The 26449-nt window shown below is 45.0% G+C and overlaps 1 protein-coding gene across 3 annotated transcripts in view; it reads left to right on the top strand.

Annotated features, from left to right (window-relative positions):
• The first annotated feature begins 7559 nt into the window (after positions 1 to 7559).
• DAB1 (DAB adaptor protein 1) overlaps positions 7560 to 26449 on the top strand; it is a 1149186-nt gene continuing 1130296 nt past the window's right edge. For 2 of the 3 annotated variants that reach the window (XM_036911229.2, XM_036911228.2), the window contains exon 1: positions 7560 to 7781. The gene's annotated coding sequence lies outside the window, so the exon portion shown is untranslated. The remainder of the gene's footprint in view (positions 7782 to 26449) is intronic. The other variant, XM_036911230.2, reaches the window with a different exon arrangement.

The raw sequence follows: 26449 nt of genomic DNA, 5'->3' as shown, positions 1-26449 counted from the left end.
CCTGCAAAATATCTTGGCGAGTGGTTTAAAGGATTTTCTTTTTCACTCTTTTCACTGACTGAACTCTTGAAACAGATTGGACTGAACAACTGAGCAGTAGGGAGGCCAAGTAAACAGAATGGGTCCTTGGTGCCCCCTACGTGTCTGTTGTCTGCAGTGACTAGTCACTGCCTGCGAGGCTGACAGACACAGCTGCTCCTTCACGGTTCTCAGCCTCCTCCTGGTGTGTGAGAGACCTGCAGCTGCAGTGCCAGGACAGGAGAGCCTAGGAGAGCCTGTCCTGGGGAACCCTGCGTTACCTGTCAGCAAATCTTCCCAGGGCCTCAGTGCCCCACTGGATGCTTGGAGTTCTGGCAGAACCTTATGATTAGGTGGAAAGGGCTCAGGACCTGTTACTTCACAGAAGCTGAGTTCCAGTCCCAGCTCTATCCCTTACTTAGCCTGTTTGAGCCTTATATCATAAATGGTAATCTCACAGATGTCACTTTAACTCTCTGAGGTTTGGCTGTCCTAACTATAAGATTAGATGGCTAATGTCTATTTCATATGGTTGTTTAAAGGGACAATTAGAAACCAGATATTGTTCTAACCTCTGGAAATGTTTTACTAAACTATTTCATTTGTGCAGCAATCTAATTTATTAACTTTTAATGCCTTTGGGGGTGAGTGTACCCTGAAGTTTATTTCCTACCTATCCCAAACACACACCATAAATAATAGGCCCTCCCTTAGCACAAGTGGGGCCCTTGTGCAAATTAGAAAACAGAAGCCTTTGGCCACTTGCAAGTCTCAGGTACAGGCTTGGCATGCCAAAGTGCTGCCCAGTGAAGGCAAAGTTGTTTCTACTCGCAGCTAGATCTTGCTCTATGCTCTGGTGCCTGGTTTGGTGAGCACAGAACAGGCTGGATTTAAGCCCATCCTCACCTTCTCATCTGGGCACCTTTGCATAGTGTCCCAGCTGCATGGCCATGTGCAGACGCCCTGTCCCAATACACCCCCTGCATTTTAGGAGCCATCTGCTTTGCTCATTGAGCTTAGTAGTATAGCCCCTATAAGCATTTGAGTTTGAGTCCTTTTAGGACCAAGGACATCCTACACAGAGCACAATGTGACACACAGGATGGTCTGAATGAATGAATACCTTTATGGAGAAGAAGGGAGGATTAAATGAGATAACCCATGTAACAATGTTCAGAACGTAATCCAGTAAATGCTTATTGCATGAATGAATGAGCTCACAGTCTAGTTGTGAAAACAAGACATAAATTCCCATATGAAATGTTAATAACAATAAAAAATTCAAATTATAACTCAATACAACAACTCAAGAGATGGCGCAAGTCAGCATATGAGTGTCAAATTAATTGCCAGGCAATAATTTTTATAGGAGTTCAGAAAGGTGAAAGAGATCAGTTTGTGGGCTCAGAGTCAGAAAGCCTGGATGGGTTCTTATTTGTGCACTTACACAGCCTGTTTGTTCATTCATCAAATGTTTCCCAGGCCAATATTTGTGCCAGCCCATCTGCTAGACTTTGGGGATACAGAGGTGACCAACACAAAGCCCACGGCCTTAAAGAATTTGCAGGCCAGTGGAGTATGACAAGCAAAAAGACAATATAAATGTGATACTAAAATAAAGCACTGTGGAGACAAGGGGCAGGTTTCAGTGAATTAATGCACACAGTAGGCATGACATAAACCGCAGCATTGTAATGAATGCCTCTGATTACCATCTGAGCACGTTTCTGAATGAATCTCCATAATTCACCATTTATTTAAATCTCTAAAGCTCCCACCTTTTCTCCTCCCCATCTTGCTGCCTCTTTCCTTACACCTGCCAGCAGTGTTTAAGGCCAGGGCCCTGTCTACCTGCTGGCCCTTGGAGAGTGGGTGGGTGACACCTGAGACTGGAGCCCAGGGCTCTGCATCTGTGAGGGCAGCCCACACCCTCAGAGTAGCACAGAGCTTCCACGGAGTCTTTGCTGCCAAGTCCATCCTCACTGCCGTCGCTCTAATCACCCTGGCAACCGTGCACCCACAGAATTTTTGACAGCAATGCCAATGATAGTGAAGAGTGTTCTCTCGAACCTCCACTAAAGACGTAGAAAAATACACCTTCTCAGAAACGTAGCCCATGGCTTTCTCCCTGTCCTCCAGAGAAAGGCTGGGCTGTGAAGGACACCCTCATTTCACAGACTGCATAGCTGAGCTCTGCGGCCAAAGGCTCTGGTGAAGCACCAGTGACATAATGGAAAGAGCACAGACACTGGGGCCAGAAAGTCCCAGAATCAAATCCTAGCCGTGTTACCTCAGAACAGAAGAGCTAACACATGTGACTTTATTCTCTTTGAGTCTCAGTTTCCCTATCTGCAAAATGGACATACTAATTCTTACCTCACAGGTTTATTGTGAGAATTAAATGAAAGTGGAATTGGCACTTGAAGAGCATCAGGTGAGTGCAAAACGGAGACCCAGACACTGTTTCCAAGATCACTGAGCAAGTTAGCAGCCCAAACTGAACTAGAACCACCCTTGTCCTCTGACTCCCAATGTGACAAACCCTGTCCCATTCCCCATCCCCCCAGACCTTCATTTGTCAAGTATTCCCCTGCCAGGGCTTGCCACCGGTCACTAAGAAGACAAGCATGAGGAGGTGTGGCCGGCCCAAGGCAGACTCTGCAGTAGGTTCAGAATGCAGCTTACTAGGCCAGGATGAACCAGACATAGTTGGATTCCAACTAGCATAGTTGAGAATGCAGTATTCTAAGGAATGACACTTAGTATTAAGCAGCAGCACTACCAGGGAGTCTCCAGATTATAGAAAATGATAATCCTGCTATGCTGGGCCTTGGTTCCAGAGCAGGGTCAGGCACTGTCCAGGCTCACCCATGGCCTCCATCAGTGGTCAATTCAGACTTATTTTCTGTTGATTCCTGACAGGGGCTCAGAATTCTTCCACCTCCTATTAATTATCTGCTTGTTCTTTATTCATTCAATAAACATTAACAATACATACAATGCACTAGATACTGAGAAATAAGTCAGATATTACCCTTGACTTACAAAGCTTATACTCCATCATTCCAGATGCAATCTGCTTGCCATTTCAGCTTCTAACCCTGCTGTGCTCCAAGCTTGGAATCAGTGTGGGATCACAGAAAACGTGCAAAGCCTTTGCAAATGAGGAGGCCAGTGTCAGAATTTGGCTCTGTCACCACAGCAGATGCCTATCAACGTTCTGTCCCTAGTACTCCTCCCCTTTATCTGGTAAGAGGACTTTCTTGCTGTAGGGGGACTGCTTGTCCCCCACTCAGTGACATTTGGCCACAGGATTGGGTCTATGTCAGGCTTGGCCAATCATGGTGCCTCTTTATCCATGGTCAGAGTAGAGGTTAGGCCCCAAGTTGGGACAGGAAGAACTTTTTTTCTTTTTCCTCCCTCCCTTCCTTCCTTCTTTCCCTTCTTTTGTAGAATTGATATGTTAGAAGCTGGGAGAGAGAATATGTCTTGACATGACACAAGCCCCCATCCTCCACTCCTTCTACAGGGGGAGAAGCTTTCTGCAGTAGAGAAAATTCAGGAAGCACAAGAAACAGAGGAAAGCAAAGGAGGGGGGAGGGAAGGAGGGAGGCAGAGAGGGGAGGGGGAAGGAAGATTACAAACTCGATGACATCATTGGAATCAATGAAGACTCTAGGCTGGCTTCACCTACGGGGACTGCCAAGTGATACAAGCCAATAAATTCCCTCTGCCTTAAGCTGGTGATCCCGCCCTCTAGACAGAGGGAAGTGAGGCAGCAGGCAGCCATGGAATAAGGAATGACCCTATCTCTGTAGACGGCAAGAGGGAAAAGCAACACGGTTTCTGAAGAATAATTCTAACTGTCTATGCCTGTAATTACTACTGCATCATTTCATGCTTCATACTCCAATTGTCTTTGTAGCAATAAGCTTTTAAAAGGGAACTGAATCTATACCTTGTCCCATGTTTCCCTTTGCGTATAGATCTGAAGTGAGCGTGTTCAGGGTGGTCCTGCCTCCCCTGTGGTTTAAAAGTCCCCATGGGGCCTGGGATTTGCTGCTCCCATATTTTACCTGCAGCCACTAACTGCAATATTCATACTTTTATCTTTGCAGCCTGCATTATGCTTTGGAAAGCCCTTTCATCTGCATGATCTCATTTGATTCTCAGGGCATCTGTGAAGAAGGCAGGGCTGGATTACCATTCCTACCTGTCAGATTGAAAAACGGAGGCTCAGACCCTGGGACCTTGGCATCAAAAAAGAAAGGCAGAGGCAGGACTTGTGCAGTGTTCTCACAGGGAATGAATGGTACAGAGGTGGAAGGGTCCCTGAATTTGGAGTCAGAAGGCCCAGGCATGAGTTCTGGCTCTTTTACTTACTAGTTGTCTGACTTTGGGCAAATCATTCAGTCCCTCCCAGAGTTGGTTTCCCATTTGTCAGATACTGGGATGATGTTTTCCTTCAAGGACTCTTGTGACTACCACAGGAGATGGTATAGAGCAAAGGATTTTGTGAGCTGTAAAGTTCTGTTCATCTGTTCAGGGTTGACCTTTATTAGTGGTGGGCAGTGGCATGCTCAGTTCAGCTAGTCCAGGCTCTCAAGAGCAGTAGTGCCACACCTCCTCCCAACCCCACAGTTTAGTGACATCATGTTAGTAACTTGAATTCAGCCACAGTGAGAATATTTACACCAAGGAAATTGGCAAATGCCATAAATCAAGGCTTTGCTTTCTCTCTAGAGAGTCAGTTGTTGCCCAGCACACCAAAGTGGTGGAATGGAGGGGGAAGAGAAGTAAAGGGTACTAATATTTAAGGTGTACTGTATATATTGAATGCATCTATATAACATCTCCTTTAGTGCTCACAACAACTCCTGGGTCAGACACTGACCCTGTTTTATCAATGAGGTAATTAAAACTTAGAGGTCATAACTTGCTCAAGAACACAGAATATAAGACAGAGCAGGGATTCAAAGTCAGGTCTCATGTTCTCTCTGATAACCAGGCAGCATCCCAAAGATACACCCATTAGCATCAATTCTTTCCTTGATCCCCAATCAGCAATAGTGAGATATTAAGTCAGTTTCTAGGGCCACTGAACACTTAAGATCCCTGTTTGGACTTCAGTATCCCAGTTTTCAGATAAAGTGTCCTGGAAGAAGATGGGGAGGAGTGAAGTACATTGAGCTGGGTACAAGAGATGAATTGACTTTCTTAGAGACACATAGTTCAGGGTCCCAGAAGATAGGCACTGCCATTAGTTTGGGACTGCTGGAAGCATTTCAGGCATAGGGAGAAAGTCAAGGGCACCTGGGTCCAGATGCCAGTTCTGCTACTTTACCTAGCTGGGCTCAGCTCCCTTATTTGCCAAAGGTGGACAGTATCCACCCAAATATACCTGTTTCACCTCACTGAGTTTCTATGGTGTCGGTGCGGGAAAGGATTCTGAAGGCCTCTGGAATCTGTTCTGCTGCACAGGTGTAAGGGAATGATCATGTGTCTCAGTTGAGAACCTTTCCTCCTGTTGCTAAGAGAGGAAGGGCTGCTTTCCGTTCCTGCCATCTCCAGCTCTACATGCTATCCCCACCCCCAGCCCTTTTTTTTTCCCCGTCTATTTTTATACCTGAGTGCTTCATATCATGTCCTGCATGCTTCCTACCAGAGGGTCTCAGACAGGAAAAACATCAAAAGGACCTGAACAAAATGAGAATTGGTTTTGTGCCTGAGGAGATGACAGCTGAGTGCAGGGACCAGCATTACAATGCAAGCCTTTCCCCCAGATGCTGAGAGGAACTCTTCCGAAACAAGACCGTTCCAGGATATGGATGGCCAAGCCTCCCTTCCCCATATGGGAACAGAGGTCTTACTTAGAGGAGCACTCCAGAGGACCTCCAAGGGAAGCATGGTGAAGAAGAAATTCATGGTCATTTAACACCTTAGCTGTCTTCCTGGCTCATTCATCTTCAAATAATTCAGTGAGAACATATATTATTATTTATATTTTCCAGCTAAGGGAAAGGATACTCAGTGTATGGTGGGAGAAGTTAATATTCAAGCTCTTGGGGTACCTGTCAAGCCTCTCCTCAGCAGACGTAGTGGAAGAGGGGAAGTCCCTGTGGTTATATAGGCCAGGGAATAGCAGGGGACTTTTATTTAGCACCGTGGACCCTATGATATGTTCTCTGGCTCCCACCCATGCCCTCTCCAGTCCATTCTTTGCATAGCAGCTGGAGTGTGGTTTTACAAAAGCAAATTGTATTATCTCCAATCTGGGAACAATTACACCCCTCTAAACTACAAGCTGAAAGTAAAGTCTAGTTGCCTTACTGTCCCCTAAGACCAGCCTCTCTGACAAGCCCCACCCCACATCCTACTACTCATCTCTGTGCTTGTTATGTGCATTCTGCTACAGTTGGTTTCCTTCAGCTCTTCATGTGCATTCAACTCATTCCTGCCTCAGGGCCTTTGCACTTGCTGTTCCCTTTGCTTTTAATGCACTCCCACCTGACACCACTCCCCACCCTCATCTTTCATGCTTGGCTCCTTATACAGGTCTCTGGTTAATTGTCACCTCCTCAAAGAGTCCTTTTCCAACCTCCCAGCCTGATGTCCTACCCCAGACATTTCCTATCACATGTCACCATCTGTTTAAATTGTCATAGTGGTTATTACTAACTGCTAGTTTCTTGCTAATTTAATTTTCTGTGTACTCATACTAGACAGCAAGTTGTAAGAGTAAGGATTACCTGTCTATCTTTTTGAAAGTCCTATCCCATTCCATAAAATAGAGATTTGGCACATACTAAGTACACAATAAATACTTATTTAATGAGTAAATTGTACTGATATATTATCCTAGGAAGGGCAGGCCTGGATGAAGGAAGAAAAGCCCTAACAATTCCTATCACTTTGCATATGTAAACTCTGTGCTTATCTCATTTGATTCTGGCAACAATCCTATGAGACAGATAATTCCCATTTTGCAGATGAAGAAATGGAGGCTCCATCATTGGCACTTAAGGTCACACTGCTGCTCCTAGAACCCGTGTTTGCCTGTTCGGGTGCCCATACAGTGGATCACAGGGAGGCAGAAACGTGTCTCTGAGGATCATGCACGTGCAAGAGAGTGTGCTGCCACAAAGCCCCGTGCCCATGAAGACTCCAATGAGGAAGGGGCTGGGTAAAAGCATGTGCTGGGCAAGACCCAATGGTAGTTCAGAGAGGGCTCCCCTTAATAAATTATTGCTTGGCCTAAAGTCCTTGGGGGACAGGCTATCCCAGAAGGGCAGGACTGCTGAGTGTTTGCAAGTTGCAGGCCTCGTTGTGATCGGAGTGGGGAGAGCTTGCGAGGGGGTACCGAGGTCCTCCTCTCGTCGTGCTCACCTCCTGCCCAGGTCGGCTCCGCGGCCGCTGCGGACGCCTGTGCTGTGCGCTAGGTGGCGAAATGTGGAGGGGCCCCCCTATTCGGGGGAATGCGGTAGTGATGTATACTGTATGAAAGATGTGGCCTGCAGAGAGCCGGCACTGTCTCCACTGCTGCCGCCGCCGCCGCTGCCACCGCCGCTACCGCTGCCGGCAGAGCTGCTGAGAGTGAGCATCCCCTGTCCGGGACACCCAGCTTCGCCGCAGCTCCCGCGCGCCCGGGCCCCACACGGACCTGCCAGCCCCAGGGAACAAAAGCCGAGCTTCTCGTCCTCTCCTGCAGCCAGAGGATGAGTCGAGAGGGCTGAGCGGAGAGTGTGGTCCTCAGCGGCTGGAAGGTAGGAGAAGGTGTTGCGCTCTCCGCCTCGGCGGGGGAGGCTCGGGGTGGGCGCGCCAGGGGTCCAATCTGTCCCATGGGCGCTGCCCGGCCCCGACGAGGTGGTCATCTGGAACGCCGCGTCCGCACTGCCTGGCCACCGCAGGGCGCACGCCCTGCTCCCGCAGCCGCGAGGGAGCCCCCAGGGTGGGAACTGGAGGCAGCGGGGAAAAGTCTGAGGCCCGAAGCCGGGCAGCGGCGGCTGCGGAGCGGCTGCTCGCGGCACTTGGCGGCGCGCGACTCTCTGCGAAAAGAGGGCGGGTGGTGGCTGCAGTGTGCGCAAAGTTTTGGGTGGCGCTCAAAGACGCAGCGAGGGCCGCCGCGCAAGTTGTGGTCAGAGCAGGAAGGCGACCCCGGGGGAGGCCCCAAGCGGACTCGGGGAGACAGAACTAGTGGCTTTTGCTCCCCCCATGGCATCCTGGGCTGGGTTGAAGCGCAGCCGTTTAACCCTTCCAGGCCTGGGGGAACCAACTTCGCCCTCATCGTAAGCGGGTGGACTCCGGCTGGCTGGGCAGCGCCGAGGCTCCCGGCTCAGCCCTTCTGTGGTCTTGCGCATTTCCCCAGTCAGTCCAGTTTTTCTGTTCTTCTCTGCCCACTTTTGTGTCCAGAAACCAGGCAAGCTGGCTGGGGTTTTTACTCCAGTCTGTGACTTTACCCTTCGAGCCATCCAGACGCGTTCCCCCATCTCACCCCCCGCCCCCGCCCAAGCTTGGCGCTTTGATGCTGCCTTGAAAAATGAGATGATTAATCAATTAGGTTAGTGACCAATTAGGCATAAACTTGTAGGAAAATATTTATGCCCAGCTCTCTGGGCTTTTACTGGTGACGAGGTGGGAATCCAGCCCAGGTGGAGGGGCTGTTCCAAAAAGATATGGCTCATCAGGGAATTTCTGGGAATTCAAGATTAAAAAGATTCAAATGGGTGGTGGTGGCAGAGGTTGTGGGGATGCAGTAGGAGTGTGTGTGGCTGTGTGGCTGTGTGGCTGTGTGTGTGTGCACGCGTATCAATTTCTTTTGCGTAGGAAATTAACCCTTGGCAGCACAGTCTGGGTGGACTTTGCAGGCAGCATGTTCCAATAGCTCAGAAAAGGTGTGTCTCCTGCTTGCCAGCCCCGCAGCCCCTTGAATCTGAGGGGATCTCGCCTGTAAATCACCTCACAGTGGCTTGCTGCTGCTTTGGGAGGCTGAGGTCAGATGAATGCATTTTAGTTTTCTGTCCGAGGAATATCATCGTTGCAGAAGGAGGTTCCTATACTATACCTTCTGAGGATTCACATTTCCCCTGCTCTAGTTAAAAGAAAAAAGCAATTATTAAATGGGTGCAAAACGGAGACAATCTGTTTCCAGGGATGGGAAGTTCTGCTGCTGAGATGGGCTTCTTTTTTATTTTTTGGAATTTCTGGCTGGGTTTGGCACTGCAGTATTACAATACAGCCATATTAAAAAGGTCTTCAGAGCTTAGAGCTCTCCACCACTGCAGCCCCATCTTCAGCAGACTTCCCTGCTCCAATCCTTCTTGCCAGGAGCATGCAGTGTATTTCTAACACTCCCCATGTGCATTTTAACCCCTTTCCGTCTCTATTTTAAGCTTCTCCTATCTGTTAATACATCTGAACCCTATGTAGCAGATTTCTGTTCACAAGGAAAAAACCTACAGGTGTTCCCAGGGCAAAGGAAGTTTTGCAACAGGTCCTAGGTCTGGGTTTTCTAATAATTCATTCCCCTGGTACTTAGCGAGTTGGGGCCCCAGACTCTCCACCAGTGACCTGACCAATTTGAACCAGATGGTCTCTGATCCCCTGCAGTGCTGACATTAGCTGGTTCTGAATTTTATGGCTTTTCTTCTTTTCTGAGCTGATCTGAGCAGTAGCTGAGCAAGCGCAACATGACAGCAGCAGTGCCACCTCACTCCCAGTGGAAAGGGATGGCTGGGGCTTATGGTCAAATGGGAATTGCCCAGCTGGAAGACTGCCTAGTGATACTGGTGTCCAGGGACAACTGGGAGCCATAGGCTCCACCCACCTTCCCCAAAATGAAGGGCCACCATTCAGCCCTGTCTCTTTTCTAAGATTTTTTTTCCTGAAGCTAGATTCTGCTAGCACCTTACTGTGATCATATTTGTTGGTCAAACTCTTGTGTTAGGAGAGGCCCTGCTCCTTTTCTAAAATTGAAGCCTTTTCTATATAGTGGGAAGGGATATGGGAGAAGAAGGAAAGAAGGGAGGAAAGGAAAGAGGGACAGACGAAGAGATGGGGGGCAGTGATGAGAGAGAGACAGCTCAAGACTTCAAATACAGCCAAGTAGTGGGAAAAAGGTGGGAGATGGCGAAGGAGGAAGGAGGAGGAGAAAGAGACACAAGCAGGGGAGGGAAAACAGAGAGGGAGAGATTCTAGTAGACAGAGGGACAGAAGGGCTCATATGAAGCAAAATCTTATCATATGGCCTGAAGAAAATGTAAAGGGAAACCCCCAACTGCAGAAGACTCATTCCAGACAGACTTACTTGGAACTCAGCTTTGACATAAGTGAACAATTACTTATGAAATAAGCATTGCACCACAGAGAGCTTAACTCTGTTTCTCATTTCTTCTTTGACTGGGGACTTCGGTTGTTGGAGGAGTGCTGGAGCTTGGAGGGATGAGCAGATGAGCTTTGTATGGCCCCAAGAGCATACTCCCATTTGGGTCAAGTCAGGGCACTCCATTTGGACTCTGGGTATCAGAACAACTTGGAGGGGGAGGTATGCCTTTGGTTTTAGATCTGTCTTCCATCAAATGGGTGACTTCTTTAAAAGTATATTTTTAATTTATTTAACCTTGGGGAAAAAAAGGGAAAATGGAGGGATCATATAGTAAACACCTGTACCTGCCACCTAGAACTAAATGATGGGAAAATAATTCTGAATCATTTTCTCCTCACTAGCCTCCTTTGTCCCAATTCCAGATCATTCTCAGGTGAGCCTCCCAACTCATTTCCTGGTCCCCTGCAATTGTGACATGATCTTCTAATACATAGCTTTGATCATATTGCTCCCCAGATCAAAAAACATAAAAGTTTCCTTATTGCCTAAAGCATATTATTCAAATCTCTGTCCATAGACTTCAAGGCCTTTCATAGTTTGACTTTTTGGCTCCTTACCACACCCACCCACACACCGTACACATTTATATGCACACATTTACATGCACGCACACAAACACACACACCTTCATACACCCTCATGCATATACACACTTACATAAACATGCCCTCACACACATAATCACGGTATCACCATGCACACACACTACACTCATATCATACATGCATGCCACACACATGCCTCTCATGCCTTTGCCAGTGCAACTCTCTTTCTTTTATGGAAAACACATTCCTACTCCTTACCCTGGTAAACCCTACTCATCCTTCAGGATCCATCTCAAAAGTGAGATCCACTGAGAGGCCCCTTTCCCGCAGTGATCTTGTATTCCCTTAGCACACTTCTCTTGAAGCTCTGTGTTACAAACTTCCCTGTGTTTGTCTCTCCCAGTAGACTGTGAGTTCCCACCAAGTGGGGATAAGTTGGTTACCTCTTCAATCCCAGGGTATAACACAGTGCTTGGCACAAACATGTCTGATTCATGTTTCATGAATACACTTATTTTAAGAGCTTCTAAAGGGTGATTAACACCTATGTTATCTTTTTCACTTATTTCATGTAGTTATTTTTTTTCTTTTGATTACAAAAATAATACTGGCTTTTAAAAAATTCAAATGATACAGAAGTGTGTTAAAAGTAACAACCCCTCACCCAGACACCCTCTATTGTTAATGCACCTGTTATTAAACATTCACATTTCTTCTTGACCTTTGTTTTATGTTATATTTTCCTCATTAGACCATATACAGGGATCATGCGGTATATATCTATGCATGTCCCAATAATGCTTCATGCAGTATTACAGATGTAGGAAGTACCCAACAAATATGGAATAAAGGAACATATACTAGTTGGGTTTTTAAAATTACATTAAACAAATTGTTTCACTAATCTTCACAATAGCCTTATGTGATTGTTGTTAAACTCCTTATTTTATAGACAAAGAAAGCTAGGCTGTAAGAGATTATATAAATTAACAAGGTGAGAAAGGAAAGGAATAATGGAAATCAGATTCAAACCCAGATTTCCTTTATTCCATTGTGCCTTTCTACTCTAACTCCATAAGTGGGTCTGTGGATACCCAGAAGAATGGCATCTTGAACTCAGCTTTATATTGCCAATATTCGCTCAGAGCTCAAGAGTTTGTGGAGCCCTTACCCGACATCTTCACAGTTGCCCTCCCAAGCAGGTGTCATTATCCTTCCACAGATGAGAAATGGAAGCAGACATGAGAAGTTAATGTGACTGAGCTCCTAAAGCTGAGAAGAGATGGAAGGTGTTGAACCCAGGTTTTGGGGCCCAAGGATCATTCTGTATTCTCAGATGTGAGAGTTGGATCCCTGAAAGGGGCATGGAATCTTCTGTCTTCATTTAAATATGGTGACTTAATGGAAAGGAAGGAGTTTGGCTGGTAGGGCTGCATCCTGGAAAGGGTAGGGTTTGCTGGCACTCTTGTCTGGGGATTTCAGCATGGGTTTGATCCACATTTTCTGGGCCTGTTGCATTAAGAACTCCCTCTGTGTCTCTCAGTCGTGCTCCTCTGCATGTCTGAAGTCTTCTTTGAACCAGAACTGTGGAGATTTTTTTTGTTTGAGACTTTTGTGAGCAACTGCGGACATAGTTTGTACTTCTGTAGGTACGTTTCAAAACCTGATGTGTTGGTTTGACAGTTTGGTGTTGGGATATTTTGTCAGTGAGGCAGTGGGTGCTGGAGGCTTCCAAAGCTTGACTTTAATAGCCTCTGCTTTCTGGGTGGGATACAGCTCCCATTATTGAGTTCTCGATGTTTGTCAAGTATGGGGTTAATTAAGCATACTACCTGTATGCTGTCATTTAATCTAACAATCCTAGGGATAGCATTATGGACCTCAACTAGAACAGTGACTGGCACAATGAATATCAACAAAGTACTTGCTGAGTCTTCAGTGAATAGAGAAGGCAACCATGGGCCAGAGAGATTGGGTGACTTGTCCTGGCTCACCTAGTTAGTGCGTCAGAACTTGGATCTGAACTGAAGTCTTTCTGAATCTAGAGACTTGTACTCATTTGACCATACTGTGTTTCTTCTGTTTTGCAAATCCTGATGAGGTAACATAACAGAACTTAAACTTGCAGATCATGTTGTCCCACTGACTCCTTTAAGGAAACAAGGGCAAAGTGCTGCTCTAAACACTTTGGTGCGTTAACTTATTTCATCTTCACACTCTACAGATAAGCAGCAGAGCTGGGATTTGAGCAGGTAGTCCATGTTCATTGCTATTCAAGTGTGTAAGATTCTGGGACCTGTTTAAGATCCTAGAGTTACTTAGCAGTGAAACCGTCATCATTGTCAGTTATCGTCACCACCACCACCATTGGCCACATCATTGTCACTGATGATGCCTTCACAGTTGTTCTCTTTACAGAGTCCCTGTCTTGTACTTATGGGCACTTTTTATATGTTATGTCATTAATTCTCAAAACAACACTGTATTGTATAGAAGGAAACCAAGGCTCAGTGGGGTTAAATGAGTGCCGAGGGTCACGTGGCTAGTGAATGCAGGACTGGGGGTGGGACCCCATGTGTCTGATCTCAACATCTGTTCTCATTTTAATCTCCAGACTCTTTTTTTCAGTGATCCTTGTTGCTGCTCTTAAAATCCAGCAAAGTATGAAATGATGACATTTTCTTGGTTTGTATTTTCATTGTTAACCCAATTCAGAAGGATCATTGTTTAAAATGATACAGGCTTTGCATTACAGACTCCTGAGTTTTTCCCCCTAGTCCACTGTCAGGCATACAAAGAGTCACTTGATGCTTCTGAATGGTTCTTTCAATTTCCTGGAAATGGAATAATAATGTTAGCTGCCGTGCTTCCTAAAACAGAGATGGGAATATGAACATTGGGGCCCTTATGATTTTAACCCCTATTTACAGGGTGAAAAGTACCTTGTGAAAGAGAAAAGGTCGATATCAACTACCTGGGGCTGCGGTGTGGCACTCGTTGCTTTAAGTAAGGAATTGGCCATGTCTTGGTGGTCCTGTGGTGACATTTGGGCTCTTTGTTGGTGATAGTGCAGAAATCCTGTATTGTTAATAATTGTTCACTTAGAACTTATAAAACAGCTGTGTTGTGAAGGACAGGAGACCCAGTGACATTAGACAACCTTTCAGATTATCTGGCAAAACATGTGGAAGTTCCTTCCTCAAAGGGGGCAGAATTAAACAAGAATGAATACCAAGTAAAGAATTCATTTATATTCACAGGCTTTTAATAAATAAAAATGATTCCTTCTTTTCTGAAATGAGCTCCTGAGGCAGAGGTCTTGAGACTTCTTGTTTAATTAACATGCAGAATACTACTTCTTGGTTTAAAATAATCCCCTCCTCTTTTCTTTGAAGCTTGAGCTTAGATCTTTAGTGACATTTCTTCTCCAAGCAAATATTTACAGCGAGCTGGAAGCTGACAGAAAAGAGGTTTTAAAATGAAAATGTTACAGAACTGAAGTTTACATCTGAGTGAAACACATGGTGTCACCATGGACAAAGTCCCAAGAACTCAAAATATTTGTCAATTTGTAGAGCTTGAAGAAACCAAGCTGTTTTCACTTTTTAATGTTAACTCTAAAAGTCACATTTTTGTGCATGCATTACGGTGACCATTTCTGTTTCTTACCTATTTTGCTTCACCATGGCCGCAGAAATCCAGCTATTTGCTTCTTCTCTATCTTCTGTTCTGGAAGAGGCAGACTACCTGAGATTTAGTCTCCATGTTTATTTCTACCTCCATTCTTTTCCTTAAGTAGTTATTCCTGCCTGGAACACCGTCACTTTTCAAATCTCCTCCCAACCCAGTAATAGTCTCTTAAAGCGGAGGTCAGGCACCAAATCCTGCATGAAGTCTTCTTAGTTAACTTCACTTAATATTGACCATTACTGACAGTGGTTTTTATTTTTTATCACTTTATTAGCCTTTTCAAATCATATAAATAATACAAGTTAATTGTAAAAAATGCAAAAGTGTAGAAAAATATAAGGAGCTAATCAAAATCATTTGCAATCTAGTTCTCTGTGTTAGCTATAATTTGGTGATCACCCTTTCATTTATCTCCTTACACATACATATTAGCATATGGAGATAGGTATAATTTTACATACTCTGCCTTATTATGCAAGATTCCTTTTTATCCTTCACACCTATGTTTTAATATAGTTTTTTGTTTGTTTATTTACTGTCCCTTGCCCCACAAACTAACCTAATAACTTAGGTGCCTTTCATGTTTTCCTTTAAGCTCCCATAACTTTCAAACATATGTGTTCACACGCACATACATATATACAAACATAGGGATTTGTCAGTGATTTTAAAAATGAGATCATATATACATTCCTTGGCATATTGCATTTCTTACTTAAAAGACTGGAAAACTGTCTCCTCCCCTACCCAACCCTAACCTCCTTCAGTCAGTTGGTATAGATATGTCATTCTTTTCAATGGCTTTATAAGTGCGATTAGTATAAATACACCACAGATTTTTCAACCATTTCCTTACCAATGGGTATTTACTTTTGTTCCACTAAATTTTATAAATAATATTGAAGCAAGTGTCCTTGTACATTTATCATTATCTGTTGATGCTTTAACTTATGAGTAGATTCCAAAAACTAGTATTTCTGAGTCAAAGGATAGGTGCTTTTAAATTTTTAGTAGGTAGTGTCATGTATCTTTCCAAAGAGTTCACATTTTCTTTGATTTGACACATGTGGAATGCCATTCACATTTTCCTGTGTCTTTGCCAGCAGCACATATTATCATTCCCTTTTACTTTTGCTAACCTGGTAGGTAACAAGTGATGTCATATTGCTACTTTACTTTGTATTTTCTTGATGTCTACGAAAGGAGAAGCTTCATTTCACGATTGCTGGGCATTTGGATTTGCTTCTCTGGGCACAGCTAATTCATGGTCTTTGCCCATTTTTCTTTTGGATGATTTATCTTTTATTCTTATCAAAGAGTTCCTTTTATATTATATATAGCAATCTTTTTTCTTTCATCTGTGTTGCATCTGGTTTTCTTCCCCTAGAGGCTTGATCTCATGTTATGATCTCTTTATTTGTCAGTGCCCAAACTAGACTGGGAGTTATTAGATAGCAGTGATGTGTCTGTTTCATCTCTATGACATCACATTCAGAGCAAGACTTGAAAAAATGTAGGTTCAGAATAAATGGTTGTAACACTGACTACATGTGTGATATTCAAATGTATTTAACATTTAATTGTATGAAATAATTGATATGTGTGGCATCTCGTAGACAGAAGTTTCAAATAAGCAAAGTTTCAAGATGACTAATGTTCTAGAAATCTTTGTAAGTGAATTACATATTTCCCTGCTTTTTAAAACAGAGTATGACTCAGAAATACCATTATAAATATCAGTTCTTGTGTTGGGCTATATATTTTATATTCTTAAGGACTGTTTTAGTAATGCAGGACTCTTTTGCTCATATTATACAAGTGGCCTCAGACCTGTGGATGTGTGGATTTTCAATCCTCCTATCTATCTGTTTTTTATTTTTTGTGCTCTCTTCCCTCACTGTCAGACTGTGCTATCATGTCATAGTATTGTCAGTTTATCTGCCCCTAAAAGTTGTCTTCTTCCCTTTCTATCAATCTCTGTGTTGGTTGTGGACTAATATGTCAGAAATCATGCTCATTGAAAATGTGGATTTGATAAAGGTCAGTAGCACCAAACAAGTCTTGGCCTGGGTGCCCTCCTGATGAATGAAGTGTATCAGCTTCCAGTGAAAATATAACCTAGGCTTTTTAGGTTTTTTTGTGTGTTTTGTTCTTCATTTACAACTGTTTCTAGAAAAGTGGGTACATGAAGTGATGGCATGCCACCTTAATTAATTAGGATATAAGTCCAACTGCATGTAGCCAAGACCCCAAGTAAAATGGATCAAAGTATCTTTGAAATGGTGGAAATGTGTGTCTCAGTCTTGTAAAAGTCTGAGTAATGCAGTGTAGCTCTAAGCTGTGAAGTCATGCAGGGTCCAGAATCCTTCTAGTTTGCTGTTCCTCCATCCCCAGGACATTGCTGTCATCTTCCTGATCTACAATGGTTCATCACCACATCCTCATTCAAACTAGATGGCTGGAAGAGAGAGAAGAGATTGAAATAGGACCTCTCCATTTTTCTTAAGTGCATCACCAGAAGTTGCACCCATAATTTCTTTTTACATCTTCATTGGTCAGGACCCAGCCAACTGGCCTCTCCTATCAGAAGGGAGACTACAGAGTATGGTCTGTAGTGGGTGGCCAAGTGCCAGAATTAGGGATCCTCATTAGAAGATGGAGAGCATGGATCCTGGCAGACACACCAGCAGTCTCGGCCACACCTACTCTCGTCATGCCTAGTGTCCTCTCAGCTTCCTTGCAAGATGCCAGCGCTTGAATGCAGTCACCTACTACTTCTGCTCCCCTCCTCCTACTGTCATGTGGAGTATGAAATAATTACTCGAAAACAGATTTATTCACAATCTTTCTCTTTGTTTTAGTGATGGGGAAAGGCAGGGGGCAGAATTGAGCTACCTGATGATGTGAAGCTCAAATACTAGAAACCTTTAGGCTTCTGGGCTGATTTTTATTTAATTTAGCTCATATCCTGTATAGTCCTTTATGGCCCCACTCAGACCTAATTATTTCTATTTCTTACTCATCCCTCATTTTCAGCCCTAAGAGGTTCAGGTGTGGAGACCACATGCTTTGGAAGCAGGTGTGTTGGGCAACTCTGTGAGAGTCAAGGGGGAAATCAGCCCCCTGCAAATAGTACAATTGACTCGGGAATTTGAGATTATGACCTATTTTGTGAAAAGGGTTTCCTAGTAATCAACAGATTGCATCTCCTGGCTGAAGTTTCTGCACCCCAGGGACCCCCATTGCCTTTCTAATTAACACAGAATCCCTTTCCTTACTCCAGACTGACTCTGGAATTGGGTCTGCTCCAGTCAAATGGCTGATTCTAAATGGTCTTCCTGCTTCCAAAGCACTAATGTGACATCATTTTTTTTCTTTTTTAGGTGGGAAAGGGTTTGGAGGGATAATACTTAATCATGCCCTTCCCCCTCCAAGTTAAAAGCCAAATGGGAGATGAACATTGGAGTAGACAAAGATGAAAACAGATGGCTTATTTCTGAGAAAGCTTGGCTGGAGGATTTAAGTTGTGCAACTATAGCAGGTCTCCTGAGCTTTCTCTTTAAGTTGGTCTGAACTGGATGTCTATAGGTCACCCTTTCCTCTGTAGGTACCAGGTGCCTCAGAGGCTCACTCGGTGGATAAGCAGAGAATGAGGATCCTCTGAGGTCAGACAGCTCTGAATGAAAGCAGGAAAGAAGCTGTTCTATTGTATCAATTAGGTTCTCAGTTGAAGATGATATAGCTTAAGCAGACAGGGATTTATTAATGGGTATTGGGTAGCCCACAGCATTCCAGGAGGGGCCAGGGAGCCAAGCTGCTTAAGCACACCATGGAATTGTTGGGTGGGGATGACACTGTTGCTCGGGACAGATAGGAGGATCCTTGCCCTAGCTGTCCCAGAAGAGTTGTACCCAATGCATATGGCACTTACCACCTGTCTTTTACTTCCTCCTTTCAAGCCTCAAGCAAGCGTGTCTGCTTGGTGTCCACAGAACACCCATAGTCACCTCTGGGTCTTGTGCAGCAGTATAAGAGACATCACAGTGGAGTTGAAATTGTGCCGAGAGGGACTATAACATAACTGTTCCAGCCACACACATTTGCCCTTTTCTCTGGATTTCCCCTTCCTTCCAGGAGGCAATGAAAGTGTTGCTGCCCTGTTTTTCCCTTCTGGGGAGTGGGGTGGAAATAGGCAGTAAGTGTTCCCCTTGAACATCATGTGCTTGCTTACAAACCCTCAGGGGCCACCATGGCCTTCAAGATAAAACTCAAGCTCCTTACCGTGGCAGAAAAGCCCCTCCTCAGTTTGTACCCTGTTTTTTCAGCCTCAGTCCTCTCCAGTCTTCTGTGCATTTATTATCTGGCTCTCTCCTCTGGGTGCAACCCATTCTGAACTACTTGGAAGCCCTCTGACTGTCCCCATGCCCTCGCATGCCTCCATGTCTCTGTGCCTGCTGCCCCTCTCCACTCCCCTCACCCTGAATGAACTACCCTTCATGCCCTCCTTTGTTTGAACAGACTTCTACTTACCCTTCAAGACAGAAGCATCATTTCCTTTAGGGATCTTCATCCCCTTCCTAAAGTGGGTTAGGGTCCCACTGGATATGCCCAAAGCACCCAGCATTCCTTTCTGTCACTACACTTAGTACATAATATGTGATGTTTGGGTTACCTGACTTTGAGTTACTGCAAGCTTCTGGAGAGCATGGGTCTTTATCTTTCATCTCTGTAACCCTGGGATATAGCAATTGTGCAAATGATTAAAAGAAGGAATGGTGGAGTACTGGTGAAGGGCATAGGCTTTGAAGTTGGAATCTGACTTTGCCACCGTGTTGTTATGTAGCTTTGGGCAAGTTAAGCATCACAGCGTTGTTCTCTGAAGGTTAAATAAAATTATGTATGTGAAGTGCTTAGCATAGAATGCATAGCAAGAACGCAGTAAAAGTTAGCTATTTTCTTTTGATCATAAAATAATCCTTATTGCAGTTGTTGAATAAATGGTAGTGATTACTAGAATACTTTCTAGACTAAAGTGTAAAGTGTTGGGTGATCTGTGACATTTCCCACCTCCTATAGGACTCACCCTCAAATACTTTGAAACTGCCAGTGGATTGAGAGGAGCAGTAAAAATAGACAGAAATTGACACAAGTCACTACCAGGCAAAATCATTTCCTGTGCAGGTCAATGACAGTGTGAGAGAAGGCCTCCTGTCATCAGGTTTCAGTAATTGCTCTGTCACCAGGATTTTACTAACAGTTCTGCCTCCTTTACATACTTCTTTCTTTACATCAGAATTTTTCCCTTAAAAAAAGGTGACACTGAAGTAACACTGAAATCAGTGTCAAAACTTCAGTGAAGGTCATTTTCCAAGAGATCGCCTGCGAGCTCACATCCCGCTGTGTTGTTCTCTCTGTGAGTGCCTCGTGTTAAGACAGTAGGAGCATCAAGCTGATGTCAGAAAACCAGCTTGGAACCTGGCATATGTCCTCTTTGTGCTGAAGCCCCAGCACAGTGTCTCACACGGAGTCAGTGCGTTTCCATCCGTGTATGTGCACAATACCTTCTCATTCTCTTTTCCCTGTGGGCCCACACTTGTTTCACTACATTCCATTTAGCAAACATTTATTGAACCCCTACTGCATGCAGGGAACTCCCCTGATTCTCTCCTTCTGTGCCTAGTTTCTCCCACCACATTAACATGATTGCTTTATTAAAAGTAAAGTCTTGTGTCTAAAAAACATATGTTAGTCACTGGCATCTACTATATATAAGGGGATAACATAAAAAAAAAATCTTATTACTAGTTTCTGCAAAAATATTCCTTCTTCACTGGGGCCTAAATGGAAATAGATTGAGAAGATTGGCCTGGAGGGACTATGAAGACTAAGGATCTAGTCCCAACTCATGTGTGATCTTGAGCATGTTGTTTAATTGTCTTTGGGTTCCAGATTTTGGTGATTGTTAAGGACCTTTCCAGCCCTAATATATTATTATTCAAAAGAGTATAAAAGGAACATAACAAAGTTTGGATTTGCTGTTCTAATACAGAAAGTATAGTGGATTTGGAATTAGAAGGCTTGGTTTGAACTGTGGCATTGACATTTGGCTATGTGATGTTGGGCTTAAGCTCTCATCCTCCCCAAGTCCTTCTCTATAAAATGGGGATGCTGCCTGCCACATTTTCTGCTGCATAAAGTTGTGAAGCTTCAAAGAGATGATGCATAGGAAGGTGAGCTGTGAATGACAAACAACTATATACACATGCACAGAAGCTACGATCACTGTTAATAATCATCTTAATTTCAATATTTTATTCTAACCAATCCTTTTGCATTAGCCTTCCGGTTGTTTCAAGGAAACATTTCCTTTGGGTCTTGGGTTTTTCTGTTTCCCAAACAGTTAGGGGGTTTTTCAAAGGAGTGGGTGCTGTGTCCTCTGTGTGTCTTTCCGATCAACATATCTGGGGCTCCAGCGCCTGTCTGAGTGCATAATGTTTTATTTGTTGGCCCAAAAGGAAACCATTTGTTCCCTGCTAAATGAGCTGTTTCTGTGTGCCTCTGTCCTCTTGACACCTGGGGCTGTGTTCATGGGAGAATCCAGCCATGGATCTCAGGAGCCTTTTTGAAAAGTTTATTAGAAGAAGGGAGAAAACATTTCTCTGCAGGTTGTGTCCTCCGTCCCTGGCCTCGGCTCATTAGTCAGAGCAGGGTGGGTTATCTGGGAGTGGGAGGCAGGTCTGCAGGCCTTGGCTCTTGCAGGCGCCACCACAGACTCTCTCAGGGGCCCTTCTGCCTCCCCGGCCCCACAGGTGGCTAATTAGCTCTAATTGATGGCCGAATGCTGCTCCGGGTTTGGGCAGCTTACATAACCTTGCCTCCAGGGGCACCTTTCCCTTGTTTTGGCCCCAGGCCGGAGCAAGTAGCGAACCTATATTGTGGAGGCATCTCTCTCAGACTGGGCCCTGGGGCCCTGTGCACTGGGGCCGGCCTGGCTCCGAGAGCCAGAGGGGCGGCTTCCATCTGGACTGTGGTGGCTGTGTCTGTCCAGTAAGCACCAAGCTGCCCTTTATTTGGGTGCCTGGTGATATGGCGGTGAGCTCACTGGGGGTGATGCTGTTCTTACAACTGTGTCAGGGGGTGTAGGTCGTTGCGGACCTGGCTCCTCTGTGACATCCTGCTGATGTAGGATGATTCCAAATGCAGGAGAAAGGCCCAGAGATTATTTTGTCACAACTATTTCCTCTTCCTCTACACACACCCTGCACACTGTCTACATGGAGGCAAATTAAATTAATGACACAACTGTTTTCCCCAGGTATTTCCCCTACAGATTCCAGGAATCTCACAAATATGAGGCTGGGTAAAGGTCTCAGGCTTTAGAGTTCGTCATTCAGAGCTCAGGGACTGGACTCTGTCTCACTTTCCAAGTGATGTCTAGAAAATCCCAAATGTGAGGGTGTCACTTCCTCTCCCTCAAGCCTTCAGGATAAAGCATAAACCTTTCCCATGCCTGGACCTCCATTATCTGGCCTGGGCCATCTAGGTTCAGGGGAATCACTGGTGGGTCCCTGTTTGTGCCAGGATCTCCTTCCCATCTGAGCCTTTGCACATTCTGGGACACGGTTTGTTGAATGAATGGTGCTGAGTGACTTGAAGCTCTTCCAGCTTTCCAGTGCTGTGATTCTAGCACTCTTGGGGAGTAGACAGATGGGCCCAGCAGGAAGGGGGCCCACCCCTTCCATGGCTGTCTGCCCCCTGCCCTGGCCACCTTGTCCTTCTGCCAATGACTAAGCACACCGCCTGCTGGGCAAGCTTTACTGCCCTGAAGGACTCTTTTCCATTCAGTGTGAAATGACATTTTTGTAGGGTTCTCTCTCTGCTCTGCCTCTGAGTACCCTGCATTTTCCCTATATGTCACCTACTTTCAAGGTACTGTAATCCCGTTTACTTGTCTGGAAACACCAGCAGTCGAGACCATATCTGTTTTGCTCCCACTAAAGCTCCCATCCTTGGCAATAGGGAATTGATGAGTATTTGCTAAAGAAAGAATGGATGGATGTAGGATGGAATGGGGCAGAAAGGCAGACAGGCGTGAGTTCCAGGAGAATGTGTGTCCCGAGTCCTGCACATCTGAAGTCTCTAGCTCAAATGACAGTAAACATCAGCCTAGCCTTTATTTTTCTTATTATGTTTAACACCCACCAGTTGCCCAATAGTATAATTTTCTAAGTGGTTTCATTTCAGCTCTGCTAATTGAAGAGATCCAAGCTCTTTTTGAAGGCTTACTTTGTGTGTGGCTGTCACTGGTGAGAGTCGAAACTGGTTGTCAATCACTGACAATAGCTTGCCTTTCTGGAATAATTTAAGTTTAGGTCTTTCTTTCACTCAGGCATTCATACCCTGTTATATGTTTGCATACTGAGCTGAGAACAATCTGGGGTGAGAAACTGTCATGTGTTCCAGGAGCTGATTACTTTTGAGATTTCACATTCCTGTGGGCCGTGGCTCAGAGTAGCTTTGGCACAAGACCACAGGTTTGGTCCCTAGGTTTGACTTCATTGCTTCCCTACCCACTGGGCCAACTGGATGACTGTGATGCAGTTTACTCAGTTTTTGAGCCTATTTCCTCCTACAATTAACGCGGGTGTGTGTGTGTGTGAATACTTCGCACCAGAGATTATCAGGACAATTAGATAATGAGAAGACCTGAATAAGAGCAGGCACTTTGGAAACAGCAAACCTTCCCATCAGTTCTGTACACTGCATGCAGGCTCCACAGGCATCTCATCACAGCATCACAGACAGGGTCCCAAAGGTGGCTTCATGTGGTCATGGGGCAGGCCTTGGGGATTAGGCAGGCCTGCAGTTAACCTCTAACCCTGCTGTTTTGCTTCCAGCTGGAGGACTTTGAGTAAATCCCATTAACATAGATTCCTTTGCTGTAAACTGGGGGGTCATCAAGTTGTTATGGAGATTGAAATTATGTGAGCGCTCACCACAGTCCTTTCTCAAAAATGTGAGTTCCTCTACACATTTAAATATGCATACCTAGGTTAGGAGGCTGGGGAGAGAGGTGATTAAGAAGGCGCTGCCTACATTCTGCTTCCTGGTAAAGATGCAAACATACAAGCATTTACACAGTATTCTCAGGCACACCTCCATGCGTCTTGCTCATTTATTCAATAGATATTTATTGAGCACCTACTATGTGTAATATACAGTTGTAGGCACTGGGATGTACCAATACAGAAAACAGTAAGTCTGCTCTGATGGTGCTTACATCCTAGTAAGAGAAGGATAATAAACAAACAGGTAGCTTAGTGTTGTAAATAGTAAATGTGAAGAGAAATAAAGCAGGAACAAAGTATCTGCTATTTCTGTATGAATGATCAGGGATGACCGCTCTAAGAAGGTGACATTTGAGCAGAGCCTTTGTTCTCGCTGTTCCCTCCAGACAGGGCCATTCCTCTCACTATCACTCTCTGTCCACCTCAGCCGCCTCCTAGCCATCAAAACTCCACCCAGACACTCCGTGCTCTGAGCGCTGCTTCTGCTTATCCCTTGAGGCAGAGTCTCTGCCACCTCTTGCTCCCATAGCACCTTGTACTCCGTCGGCCAGTACTTCCCATGCTTGCCGTGCTCTCTTCCGTTAGATGTGAGCTCTTCAGGGTCACGGGTTCTTCCTTTCACCTCTAGTGCCAGGCGTAGAATGAGCTCATTCCTGCTGCGTGGAGGGAGTGATGGAGGCAGTGGATTGACTCAGGCGTCAGCCCATCTTGATCACATTTGGGAGTAGTGGGTAGGTAGGTCTCCGTGGGTCCTGGGGAAGCCCACTCAGCTATGCTCTCAGAGCTAAGCATATTCTTTCCCAGACAGGGTAGTCAGGACATAGCACAAAGTATATTCTCTTTTAGAACTTGAGTTTGAAAATCATCTTGCTCAATACTGTAATCATTATACAGTGGAGGCGTAGGACCTCTAGCCCCTGGTGTGCACCTCCCTCCACCTTCCTTTCCTCACACCTCAGCTGCCAAGTCTGCCATCTTGCTTCTCACCCACGTAGCTGGCCCAGTCCCACTCTGGCCCTCCTTTGCCCTCCCTCCTGTTTGGCGAAGTGGAATGAGCTATTCAAAGATCTGAGTTCAGCATCTGGTTCTGCCAGTTGCCATGTGTGTGGCTGTGGCCCAAGTTTACTCCCTTTGCTGAGCCTCAAGTTCATTATTTTTGAAATACTTCTTCTCTGCCCAGCCAATGATATATCCTATCCAAGTAATAACATTATAAATTACAATGTTCTAAGGGAGTATATGAGCTGAAGTAGTGCCGAAAAAAACCCAAGTTTATTTCTAGCACCCTCACTTGCTGGCTAGGTTACCCCTAGCAATTCACTCACTCTCTCTGAACTCAGTTTCTTCGTATATACAGCGAAGAGGATGGTAAGAGAAACTAGCACTTCCTGAATTTCACCGTGTACCAGGCACTCTTATAAGCACTTTATGCTTATTAACACATTTACTCCCCACAATAATCCTATGAGACTGGTTCTGTAAACATATCCATTGCACAGCTGACAACACATAGGCACAGAGAGGTTAAGTAACTTGGTCAGGGTCACACAGTTAATAGGAGGCAGAGATGGGATTCAAACCCAGTCTGCCCAGCTCTGGAGCCATAGTTTTAACCATCAAATCATAGCCAGTGATGATGCTGTAATTCTTATTCTGCAGAGCTGTTGTGAAATATAGAGAAGTTAAGTAGAGACTACCTGTGATATTGTGGACATCCAGTCAATATTAGTATTATGTTACACCTCCTTGGAGCTTAGCACAGCCTAAGGTTAATAAACACTAATTTTGTCTATGCATTCGACTATATGTCTGCTTCTGATTAAGCAGGGATTTCAGGACCAGGCATTTTTCTGGAGTTATTGTCTTCCCTCAAACCTGGGATGTCATGAGTAATGTACCAGGACCTTCTTAGGAAGCTTCCTAAGAGGGTGCCACTTTGTCCTTTATACTGGTTCTTTGCAAGTGGTCAAGCCATTGGGGGGACTGGCATTAAATAAGGAATTGGGCTTTGTAGTAGAGGCAGGTCCTGTTTGAGCACAAGGAAGGTGGGGTCAAGTCTGCAATTTTCTGTGACTCCAGGAACAAGTATTCACCTGCTTTTTTAAGTAAGAGAGTCTCAAGAGATGCGGGGCTTGGTGGTGACCTCCAGCCCACCAGCGATGACACACAAAGTTGAGAGCAATTTTCAGTCTCTTCACCACTTTGCTCTCTCTTTAAAAATTAGATGCCCAACATTGAGGTGTTTTTTTCCCAGGCCAACTGGTCTTTAAAAGGATGGCTTGGAAGTGAAAATGCCTAATGACTTTCTGACCCCTGGAGTTTCCAAGGGTGGGAGGGGTCATGGGAGGAGAAAGCGACCTCATTCTTTTTGTCAATTCAATGAAAAAGAAATGAAGGCATCAGTCTTGATGACTGAGTTCCATAGTAAGGGAGCCACAGGGAAGGATCCAGGAGCAAGGAAAGCGGCAAAGATAGGAAGGATTCAGGACTCGGCAAGCATGGGAGACCTCTAGAGTCTGCATGGCACCATGGAATGAGCACCGGACTGGGAAGATGAAGACCTGGATTCTAATCTCAAGTCTGCTACAACCTGTGTGTGGCTGTGGGTATGTTATTGGTCCTTTCAAAGATATTATGTGCTGTGTTCAAACAACAGAGCAGAGTGGTTGGAAGCCAGCTTTGGAGGGGTTCCTGTTGTGCCACTTGCTATCTGGGTAACTTGGGTTTGTTACTTATCTCTCTAAGGC

The sequence above is a fragment of the Manis pentadactyla genome, chromosome 4 (assembly GCF_030020395.1).
Source record: "Manis pentadactyla isolate mManPen7 chromosome 4, mManPen7.hap1, whole genome shotgun sequence".
NCBI classification, from domain to species: Eukaryota; Metazoa; Chordata; class Mammalia; order Pholidota; family Manidae; genus Manis; species Manis pentadactyla.
The sequence above is the reverse complement of the archived record's forward strand: the minus strand, read 5'-3'. Positions and strand labels throughout refer to the sequence as shown.